General features: G+C 40.8%; 1 protein-coding gene across 4 annotated transcripts in view; it reads left to right on the forward strand.

Annotated features, from left to right (window-relative positions):
* The first annotated feature begins 1,003 nt into the window (after window positions 1–1,003).
* Window positions 1,004–12,304, forward strand: part of LOC109898296 (KAT8 regulatory NSL complex subunit 1) — a 73,902-nt gene continuing 62,601 nt past the window's right edge. For 2 of the 4 annotated variants that reach the window (XM_020493218.2, XM_020493221.2), the window contains exons 1-2: window positions 1,004–1,116; window positions 1,917–2,375. The gene's annotated coding sequence lies outside the window, so the exon portion shown is untranslated. Of the gene's footprint in view, window positions 1,117–1,916; window positions 2,376–2,715; window positions 4,648–12,304 lie in introns of those variants that run through there. The other 2 variants (XM_020493219.2, XM_031833862.1) reach the window with 1 other exon arrangement.

The following is a 12,304-nucleotide window of genomic DNA, read 5'->3' on the forward strand; positions in this document are numbered from 1 at the left end:
TCTATTTGACTGCCTTGTACTCCCCCAAAATGTGAATGTCAGTAAATATAAGACTTATTGGCTGCATCTGCCTTTACAAAGACCTGAAAAGACAATGTATCTTAGTAGATGCTGATCAGATTGGCTAATGATTGGGGGACTGAACAACAGTTTATAGCCTAGTTAAAATGTGAAGTATGGATTTATATCACAAGTCTCATAATGAATTGCATTGAACACTAATGATTAGTTAATGATTTATAAGTGGGGGAAACCTAGATTGTTTCCGGACAGGAGATGAAGCAAGATAACTCAGTGGTTCTGACGGCAGTGGGATGATATTGTCACAATTGAGGACCTGGAACAGAGAAGAACTGGGATGAGCATCTGCTGTGGAACCAGTGTATGTAGGTTAGGAAGGTTAGTCTTATCATGTAGAAGGACAGAAAGACCTCTGCGAGTGGGGCTAGTCATACAACCACATAGGATAGCACCATTATCTCTGGATAATGCCATTTTAGTCCAGCAATGTAATATTACACTACAGCAGCCTGAAGAAAAGCCCCTTCAAACGACAGTGATTCGGTTGTGACCCAGCATCGGCTTGTCAACACATCTAACACCGTATTAGGTTGCTTAAAAAGCTTCGACTTCTCAGTGGCTATTACTAGGCACAAATTATGCTCCGTTTAGCCAATTGATGGGTTGAAATTTGGAGACTAAATACAAAGTAATTTGTGGCAAATGATTTGGTGGAGACCGGGATCATTTGGTCAAGTTGACGTTGAAGAGTAACTGGCTAACTATTTAGTCTAACCAAATAATTTTATTTTAAAGTATTGCAGTTATTGAGCTTGTATATTAATGACAACAACTGGTAAACTTCCATTTATTTACTTTCAACAGGACGTCCATCCGTGCAGACTAGAAGATAAATAAACCAATCGCCATCGCTGCATAACCAAATTGACGAATCACAGGGCTAGGCAGGCGGGTAATTCCGGTTCAAGACTGGTTGAGTTGTGCAGGTAAGTGAACATGAAGTCTTGACTCTGTCATGTTAAAACTCAGTTTATTTTAGGCAATTTTACAAAACGGATTATATTAGAAGATAAAATGAATAGAGATGGGATTGAGGTGTGTTATCTTGTATGTTATTGATTTATTTAATGATCCAGTTTGAAATGCAAAGGTAAAACTGCGAACGTTACTGTGGGGTTGCAGTCAACAGGCCAAATAGTGTATCTAGCTAACGTTAGCTAGCTATCGTACTTCGGGTGTCGTACAGTAGGCACACACACTTGCAAGATTATATACACTATATAGTAAATAATAATTGTGATAACATTGTGAAACATTTACATTATAATTTCGCACAGTAAGTCAGTGCGTGATATTGTGTATGGTTTGCTACGTTTATAAAGTAGTAATAGATTTTAGCGCAAGGATTGCTAGCAAGTTATGCTAGCCGCGCTAGCTAAGTTACTTAGAACAAGGGCCGTGGAGTTTGTTAGCCAGTTCGCTAGCTATTAGCTAGCCAACATAGTTGATTATGGGCTACAGCCCGTTTCCACAATAAAATCAGTCAAGCTAACAAGAGTATTGAGTCTGAAATCAATACAGTTTATTCTTAATTTAAAAGACTGTGGGAGATTGTGCCCTAGTCTAGTGTTACTGTAGCTGCACGTAAATGTTCACCAAAATTTAATAAAATAATTTGCAGAATAATTTTAGAATATGGCACAATGCCAGGTCATTCTATAAATATAATATGATTGTCATATAGACTCAGAACAAAAATAAATCAATGTTCTGTACAAATAGTGTTTTTAGACATTCTTTGTAGTGCCATACCAAGTAGGCCTGTGTCAGTCAAATGATTTTAGGTATATTATTATATATTATTGATTTATAATGCAATTTGTCTGTGTGTACAGGTCCCTTGGACAAAGAACTGGAGGGATTACCTTGTGGAAGTTACAGTGCGTTTGAAAAGTATTCAAACCCCTTCACTTTTTCCGCATTTTGTTACGTTTGTTACGCCTTGTTGTAAAATGTATTAAATCATTTCCCCCCCTCAACCTACACCCAATACCCCATAATGACAAAGTGAAAACAGGTTTTTTAGAAATGTTTGCAAATGTATAAAAATACAAATAAACATACAAAAAATAGAGTTTCTAAAAACATTTTTTTGCTTTGTCATTATGTAGTATTGTGTGTAGACAGGGGGTGGGGACGATTTTAATACATTTTAGAATAAGGCTGTAATGCAACAAAATGTGGAAAAAGTGAAGGGGTTTGAATACTTTCTGAATGCACTGTACCTGGAATACACAGTGGATATTTTTCCCCTAAGGATGGATTTGGTGGGAGGTGAACTTTGCTATTGCAAGGTATGTATACACAACATGTGTTTCATGATACAGTATTGATTATGTGTCATCATCACGCATAGAGCTATTTCATGCATAGAGCTTGGTTTAATAACTTTGGACAGATAGCCAAATGTGCATTGTTCCATAAATGACTATGTTGACATTTCACTATAATCTGAAATGATGTATCACTATAATATTGTGTCACTGTCTGGCATAGCAACCTAAAGACTGCTACAGAAATATGGTGCTGGAGTCAGATGCTGACACAGGTGGAGGGGTGATTTATCCAATACAGGGGGTGTTAACTCTACTAAAGACCACTAGATGGCAGAATAGCACATTAGTAGAGTGAACAGTTGCAGAACAGGTGGAATATCAATGGCGGTGATCATAAGGCAGGGGATATGACATCCTTATATAGATGTTGATTGTTGTCTGAAACCGTAAGTAGTTTTGCATTTGCCAAATGAAAGGAACGGAATTTGTAAGTAATATAGTGAAGGATTGTAAATTAGATTTTCCTAGAGGTCACAGGACCATCCTTTGCTTATATAGAGATCGCCAGCTTGTAGTCCTAAAAACCGGGAATGATTTACCTCTGGTTCATTCAGCCATTCTTATGGGGTAAAGAATAAGGCTTTGGGATAAACACTGAAAATAAGGTCTGAGGTTAACACGGGCTTTAGGAGATCTTTGTTATATGAGATATCAGTCAGTTAACATGACCATTATGAATTATGAAGCCTTTTTTATGCTTTTTAAAATGTATTATCGTAAATTCTTCAAAATTCACAAAAAGTGACGTTAGCTTATATAGATTCTCATAGAACAAAATGTATAAGCTCTCCTAAGCCTACCACAGATCTAATTTTCTGGGTTTATCCAAAAACCCTACAAAACAAAAGATTTTGTCCAATGAACCATGGCAGAGTTAGTGCCTACAAAGTGATGCCATAACTATTGCTCTCTTATAGGCCACCCGTGTAACTGTGACCAATCTGTTACCTTTCCATCTGCACACAAAAATGGTACGGGACCAGGGGAAGGTTTTTTTTGTTCCATATTGGGGTTTGTTGAGAAGGCAGGGGTGTATTCATTGTCTTGCAACAGAAATTGTTTACTGTTTAAGAACCAAACCGAACCAAACGGGGAGAGACCTACCTGATTTTTTTCCAGAAGAAACTCTAGTTTTCGTTTGGAGCAAACAATTTCTGTTGCATTGCAGAAATGGTGTTGTGTTCTTCGGTTCCCCCTGGCATTATTACATTATAATTCTATACAACTCCCATATATTTCCTCTATGGGGGGAATGGTACACACTCTTTTAATGACACTTAGATACAAGGTGATTTTCGAATCCATTTTCTCAAACTATTTTCCTAACCTTAACCTGCTACATTAATTATCCTAACCTGCTGTGTAAGTTCTCCTAACCTGCTATGAAAAAGTCACTTTGGTATCGAATTGGTGTGAAAAGAGTGTTTCCCATAGCATGTCAAAGCATTCCCCTATCATATTGCAGGGTAGTATCATAGATATTTATAACTAACCGTGTGTCCTTGTCCTGGTTATGATCCCATAACCATTCACTTTCTCCAATCCTCCAGAATCACATGTTTTGATTCGGAGTTATAATGAAACTGTATCCATTCCGGCTCTTGCGTGAAATGTAATAACTGCAAGTCACGATTTAATTGAGCCATGATGGAAGACACAGCAACCCAGTTTCAGACATGTAGAAAATGGAACGCTTGACTTTGGCTCCCTCTAGCGGAGACATGCTGACGTTCCACTAGTGGCGAGTGTGAGGAATGTCTCCCGCCGCGGCTTTGCTCTCGGGTTCTGTTTTGTCAGACTTGAAATCCGAGGGAGAGGAGCGAGCCGCCATTTTCTGTGTGACGCTCTCCCTAAAACGGCAACAATAAAAACGGATTATCGGGGAAAATACATAACAGGTCGTCGATAAATGGCGTTGGGAAATATGACAATACCAATTCGATTTGAATAAAACAGCCTTTGAAATAAACTAGATTGAGCATTAATAATTGCAAAGAGAAGAGAGCAAGCTGACTCCGTTTCTCAACTACTCGTTGTTTCGCCCATTTCGTGATTCCGGGAGCAACACGGGGTTACCCAATTTGAACGCACGAGACGGATTTTGTGAAGGGGCATTCTCGAATTATTTGTTTTCCCACATATTTTGTTTCCTTGATGAAATTACTATCAAAGTGCGGGATTTGTTTCTAAAAAAAAAAAAAATTACCCGGACTCGGCTCCTCATCACGTGGTAGGTTCCTCCTTTTTTCTTTGTTACTTTTAACTCCGTAGTAAAAAATAACTTTGAAATCGTGTAACATTTAACGTTTAACTTGTTAGGTAACCTACACATCAGTTATCTCGCATTCGTGGTAATGCACAACATTTTTTTGTGATTTTTTTTATATTTTATGTTCCATAGCCGGGTCTACCTTAATTTCAAATCCAAGTTCCAACGTCAGTTACAGTGTTGGTAACGTTAGGTTTGCTACTCTTTCACTGCATTAGCTGAATGTTCTGCTGCCAAGTACACCATTATAGTAATCTACAACTAGCCAGTCATGATGAGCCATGATATTCGTAAATTATGGGAGAGTGCGAGGGAAAATCATAAAACATTGGTAATAGCATTTAACTGTACCAGATAGAATTGTGTCAATGTCAAGCCTTATTCACCGAAGCTCTTGATTGAGTATCCAAATTACCCCTAGTCAGTCTACTGGCATAGGCCGTCTAAAAACGTTGTTTGCAAGCTTGCTGTATTGCCTACTATATAATGCATCTCTGCGCCACCCCATTCTAAACTTAATCGTGCATAATGTACACACCCAGGCAATTCTATCGAATGATCGCAATCGTGTGAGAGGGGAACCATTTTCGCAATCCTTCAACGTTAACCAAGAAAATGCGTTGTCGCATAGATGACATTGTAATCATTTTTGATACATTTCCAATTTAGTCATTTATGGCGAGGTTTTCATAATGGCGCAGGCAGTTGCAGGCGCGACGTTTTCTACTAATTGTTTCATCAAAATAATGTACTTTCCTTAGCATAAACCAACCAAGCTAGTTTCCTAAATAATTGTACTATTTTAATTTCGCCTAAATTGTGATTTAGCGATATACACAAGGCCGCCAGAAAAAAAACAATGAACAATATAATCATTGTATTCATTATCAACACATCAAGGTTTTGCCATGCCATGATCTCAACCGTCTCCTATGTGCTTGTACACTGTCTAACGTCAGTGCAGATACTGTAATTTTATCCCATTTGTCAACAAGGAACTGTGTTCATGTGAATCCCTTTAATTGCACACTAACCTGCTCAATCCCCGGTTAGTGTGTTACAAGATCTGTAGGTTTCCATTATGTATTGTGTTAAATTGCATATCCTTGCATCATATGTGATCTCAGCACTTCAATGCTGTCATTTTCTGATGTGTGAACTTGCTCCAAGATCAAATAATCTCACCAGTGTTTGTCTTGTGGTGAGGGGGAGTTTATCTTCCTGATGATTGTTTGCTGTCATTATGGGTGGGTACTCTACACAGTACACTCTTGGTGTAGCTGAGCTAGTGAGGCCTTGACTGTTGTGCTCTGCTGCTGTACTGGGGCCTCTGCATATTGCAAATCCATTGACTGAATTTCAAGAGAGTTCCAGGTCTGGGTGACATGCTTTTTGGGAAATGGTTTCAGGAGGTTAAATACACACGAGCGGGACTAGCCCTGACTGTGGAGCGTAGAGAGAAAAAAGCCTACTGATTGCACATATTGGCCCAACTGGGTCCCCCACGCCCCTGTCCCCATTGCAGCCCACATGTTGGAGTCAGAGAGACATTTTATGAATAGAGGGTGATGAGCGCCCCGTCTGCTGCTGAGTTGGACCGATGGCTCGGCGAGCTCAGGCCCGGGTCCATGTTATACCCAATTTAATGGAGAGCTGTTCACTCAGAGTACATGGCCTCTCTCTAGCCTGTATGATATGGTGTAGGACTGGGAGAATGTGCTACTGAAAGTGTGAGTCCTCTCACTGACTGTTTTCACTCCTATTTGTTTTGATATGCTGCACAATTGACAAAGCAAGACCTCCCCTCCCCCCATTGACCCTTTAGATCTTTGTGGAATCCTATCAGCCCCCTTCCAGACATATGTGTGTGGTATTGGCGCAACCCTAGAAGGAGGCTAACACAACAATTATCTAGTTTATGAATTTGGAGGTTTACCCAGAGGAGGGTACTCAATAACATGAATGGATAAAAGCCACCCACTCAGATGTTTGTCCTTCCCAGCAATGATAACCTTATTTTAGGGGCACGGTGCCCCACTTTAATCAGTTTTCCAGGGCATTCCACTCCAAGAAAATTGTCTCATTGTTGCAAATGTTAGATACTGCCAGTGCCAACTGAAAGTATGACATGATTATGGTTTGCTGGTTGCATTTTAAGTAGGAAATGTTGCATTATGTAAGACCATATTGTGGACTAAGAAATAGTCCTGCTGTAAGTTATTACCAAGGTATGTGTATACATTTTTGGCCTTGATTTAGGCTGTCCTAGCACCTAGCCACTTGGAGCATATGGCAATTTTCTCCGCCTATATTCTAGATCCTTCTATGTCCTAATTTTGCATCTAACCAATCAATATAGAGGCCAAGTTGCCAGGAAAACAGGAAACAACCAATAGAGGTATGGCTGGTTACTGCTGTAGGCTACAGACCATAATGTGCATAAAGCTACATCCGTTTCTCTGGTTAGGCCTAAATGTAGGCATATTTCTGATGATTATGCAAATCTATATGTACGGATCTGCAGTGTTTTCATAGGCGCACTGGGTTTGGGATTTATCCTGTCAGACTATTCAGTTGGCGAGATGGAAGCAGAACCTGTTGGTATTACTGATGTTATTACTTTGTATTGTTCAGACCCCCTCAGGCGGTTAATGTCTGGCTTCTCTGAAGACTTCAGCTCATGATGAATAATCTGTTCCAGTCAGACACTTGACATCTGTCTGAGCAATCACAGCTTTATTCATACATCTAAATGATCTGCTATTGTGGTTTTCTGTAGGTTTTCATGTTTTCGGGTTGCAGGTATTGTACATCTTGGTTTGGCATATACTTGAGCTGTCGCTTATGTGGACACACACACACTAGTCTCTTTCCTGGAATCCTGACTGGAGGAAGAGCTGAAGGGTGACATTTGGCTGACTAAAACAACACCGTTGCTGGCTGTTTTGATAGTGTAAGCCTAGTCTGCCAAGGCCAAATACACTCAGATGCACACACCCTCCCGTTTCATGCCCTCAAGCCAGCATCCCCTCCCTCCACCTCAATCCGTCTCTCCCCCATCTCAAACCAAGGGGCAGTGCCTCCCTCTGAACTTAACCTCGCTTGGAACACACCTGAAACAATACCTTTGTTCACTTTCCTCCCAGAATGCTCCATTCCTGAATGTTTTTTTTTTACCCCACCCCCTCACATAAGATAAACATGGACCAGCCAGCCACATTGGATAAGCTGGAAAAATCGACCCCATTCAACAATGTACATGGCCTGAAGAGAATCCAGAGGAGAAAATGACTTACAAATCTCCAAATAAACTTTGATTAAAAAGGGAGGGGGGGGAGATGGGCTAAGGACAAGGGCAATGGGCTAATTTACCAGACTCCTGCCTGAACTTGTCATGGCTCCTCAGTAGGATGTTAAAGGGCAAAGTGTTTCACCCCTCCAGGCCTAACTTCAGACAAGCGAGTTGCCCAGATCCTAGAGGTCAGGACAGGGTCGAGAGGAAGCCTGACCACTGGCAGTCTCAGCAGGGAGTGGCTCGACTGACACACGGGCCCCATTCGCTCCTATGCTGAAGCCACCAAACCAGTCTGGAAGTGGAACCATATGCATCATATATCATTGGGTGAATTGTGGAACACAGAAACACACCACTGGTTTGCTGGTTCCTCAGAGTTTTACTTCTCTCTATGCCAGTTAGCCTATTCAGACACTGGCTTTTATTTTTGTGTTTAAAAAAACAACATCCCTACTGTCAACTAATTGCCCCAGCTTGGTAGTACCTCAGACAGCTGGTTGAAATCTCAACGTTTGAGATTAGAGGAACAGAGGAAACTCTGAATTCTTTTCAAACCCAATTGTGTTTTTCCCATTTTCTGTTGTGTATTTCTGTAGCTTTTTTCCCTTGTCGTGGAGGAACCTGAACGATTAAGAGACTTCAAAGGCAGAAACCACTGGCACAGTGTTTACAAAACCAGGTGCGCTGTACTGTGTATGAGGAGAGGAGTGAGTATACCCATGGGTTGAACCCGACCTATAGTCTAAAGTTCAGTGTGCTGTGGCCTGTGCTCCCTGATGGCCTAATGGCCCAATTAAAACTGCACAAAACTACATGCTTCCCTTCATCTCTGGGTCATTCCATGTGATTTCAATCACTTTTTTGACTTCACCCCTTTTGATTTGAACAAAAATGTATCTAGGTCTAGGTATTTGCCCATGGTAGAAGTAGGGTTGGGCGACATGGCCATGGTATTTAAAAAAGTGTTGGGTTTTTGATAGTATTGTATGTTTTTGAATAATACAAGTTCTAAATATGCTTTATGAGTATTGTGTGGCCCAAGGGTAGCAACACATACATTTTAAGTGATTTTAATGGGTCTTTCTCCATTCTGATTGTTTGTACTGTTCAATTAAAAGCCCCCACCTGCTGATCGGCACGAAGTGTGTGCGTGCCACTGGCAATGTACTTTGCTGGACATGCTAGCTGTTCTCGGCGGCGCATCATCACTTCAAACGCATTCCGTCGTGGTGTTATCGATTGGCCTACTACTACTGGTAGTACCGGTAAAATGTAAGTTAGGAATCACAAATCACCATACAGCTGGCAGAATGTGATTTCATCAATCATTTTGAGTTAAATTTGGTTGTCCAAAGTACTGTCAGCTTGCACTGTGTCTTTGCCGATGCCCTGATTTCTAGCCAGTCACTTGGTTAAATTACTAGTGATGCACCGATATCTGATATTTTCCTTGCCAAAAAACCTGATACCGATTATCAATGTTTTTTTATGGCCTTTTAAGCATTATATTGCAGTTAAATAGTTAACACACACACGGACGCAGCGGTCTAAGGCACTGCATCTCAGTGCAAGAGGCGCCACGAAAGTCCCTGGTTCGAATCCAGGCTGTATCACATCCGGCCGTGATTGTGATTCCCATAGGGCGGCACACAATTGGCTCCGCTTCGTCCGGGTTTGGCCGGGGTAGGCTGTCATTTGTTCTTAGCCGACTTGCCTAGTGAAATAAGTGTTACACACACACCATACTGACCAAAAAGTTATTTTGTTGGCATTTGCTTATGTCCCCATTACCAGTAAATCATAATCAAAACCTATTTCTTTCACTTACTTGCTGTGCTGTTTCTTTGTTCATTTGTTCAGTCTCAACCAGGATTTATCGGGAACGCCTTTTGGGTCTTTGCTATGGAATGCCGTTTGGGTCATTGCATGTCAAAAAATATATAAATAACACTTTGACGTATCAAATAAGCTTGTTGGCCAACCAGGACCTGAATATGATTGCACGTCACATAATAATTTTATGCGTTCATACATTGTTTTACGTAGTTATTACACTATCACTCGTTTTTCATATGTCATATGTGTGCTGTGATGCTGGTAAAGTTGTCTCGCGCACCTACAGGGCTGGTCATAAAAAAAGCTAGCTAGCTCATGGATGCAAATCAAATCAAAATCAAATCAAATTTATTTATATAGCCCTTCGTACATCAGCTGATATCTCAAAGTGCTGTACAGAAACCCAGCCTAAAACCCCAAACAGCAAGCAATGCAGGTGTAGAAGCACGGTGGCTAGGAAAAACTCCCTAGAAAGGCCAAATGCAAACAATGTTTTTCCCCAAAAACATAGCAAAACGACAATCTAGGTGTCATCTAAAATAACCCTAATTTATAAGACAGTTCTTAATTGATTAATGGTGGTTTGGACTCATCTATGTGAAGCTAGCCACAATAAGGATTAGCCACAATAGTGGACTTTGCGGTTAGCCTTCAAAATAAAAGTATGGCATAATTCTGCTACTATTTGTATTAATTTGCATCATTGTCAATGACATGACATACTTTTATTTTGAACGCAAATTCCACTATTGTGCCTAATAGGGTTGCACATTTTGGGGAATTTCAGAGGTGGAAATTTCCGTGGGAATAACAGAAATATATGCAAATTAATATTAATACCCTTTAAATGTTGATGTTTTTTTACATTGGATATGTTTACCTTATCATATGGAGACAGATACATAAACATTTTACCTTATCATAAGTAGACATAATTGCAAATTATTAAATCCTCCCAAAATAAATTTTAAAAACGATTTAGTTACGAATTTAACTTTTGAATAAATGAGTTGACTCTTCACATGGGATGATTTCACTGAACAACAAAAGAAAGGGAATATTCAATGATCCATCGCATCTCCCAAAAACGTTTTCAACATACATTTGTAAAATGATAGTCTAAACGAAAGCTCTCCTCTCAGGCTTCCATGTCGTCTCCCTGGACCTCCTCAATGTCCACCTCTTGAACATCAGACTCTGAGGCCTAATATTCACGGTCACTTTCCAACCTTGTTGAGGATGGCTCATTATCAGGCTCCAAAACCATCAAATTTGCCTGGATGGCCACCAATTTTTCAACCATTGTATTGGTCAGCCTGTTGCATGCTTTGGTGTGTGTTCCCAAACATGGACCAGTTGCACTCTGAGGCGGTTGATGTTGGTGGGATTTGGAGGATGATGGAAGCAACAGGGAAAGAGCCACAGATCCACAAAGTATAGGTTTCAGGCAGAAGTCTTCACGCTTTTTGATGTATTTCAGAACTGCAGTTTCCTCTGCTTGGAGCAACAGTGAAGTGGGAAGGGCAGTACGGATTTCTTCTCTTACATCCGTAAGCAGAATCTAAACATCAGACAGGATGGCATTGTCTCCCTCAATCCGTGCAATGGTTACTGCTATAGGTTTCAGGCTGCTTACCACGCTCCCAAAATACATCCTCCAGGAGGATCCTCTTGATGGGGCTGTCCATATCAGCAGACTGATATGGCCATTTCTTGCAGAGACTCCTTCCCCTCCAGGAGACTGTCAAACGTGATGACAACACCACCCCAACAGGTGTTGCTTGGCAGCTTCAATATGGTGCTCTTATTCTTCTCGCTTTGCTTGGTGAGGTAGATTGCCGCTAAAATTTGATGACCCTTCACATACTTAACTATTTCCTTGGCTCTCTTGTAGAGTATATCCATTGTTTTCAGTGCCAGGTTGTCCTCGAGGAGCAGATTCAAGGCACGAGCAGCACAGCCAATGGGTGTGATGTGAGGGTAGGACTCCTGCACTTTAGACCAAGCAGCCTTCATGTTTGCAGCATTGTCTGTCACCAGTGCAAATACCTTCTGCGGTCCAAGGTAATTGATGACTGCCTTCAGCTCATCTGCGATGTGTCTGTTGTCCCTTGTGCTCTTGTAGAATATTGGTTGGGTGGAGATGATGTAGTTAATTGTTCCTTGCCAAACAACATTCGACCACCCATCAGAGATGATTGCAATACAGTCTGCGTTCTCTATGATTTGCTTGACCTTCACTTGAATTCTGTTGAACTCTGCATCCAGCAAATGAGTAGATAAAGCATGTCTGTTTGGAGGGGTGTATGCTAGGCAAAGAACATTCAGAAATCTCTTCCAATACACATTACCTGTGAGCATCAGAGGTGAACCAGTTACATACACAGCTGTCTGTGTATGCATAAGGTGTCTGATTCATCATTTTCACCTCGAATAGAGGTAGAGGGACTTTTTGTCAGAGGTTGCTTGTTGTGAGCGCTGAGGGAA

Source organism: Oncorhynchus kisutch, linkage group LG10 (assembly GCF_002021735.2).
Source record: "Oncorhynchus kisutch isolate 150728-3 linkage group LG10, Okis_V2, whole genome shotgun sequence".
Taxonomy (NCBI): Eukaryota; Metazoa; Chordata; class Actinopteri; order Salmoniformes; family Salmonidae; genus Oncorhynchus; species Oncorhynchus kisutch.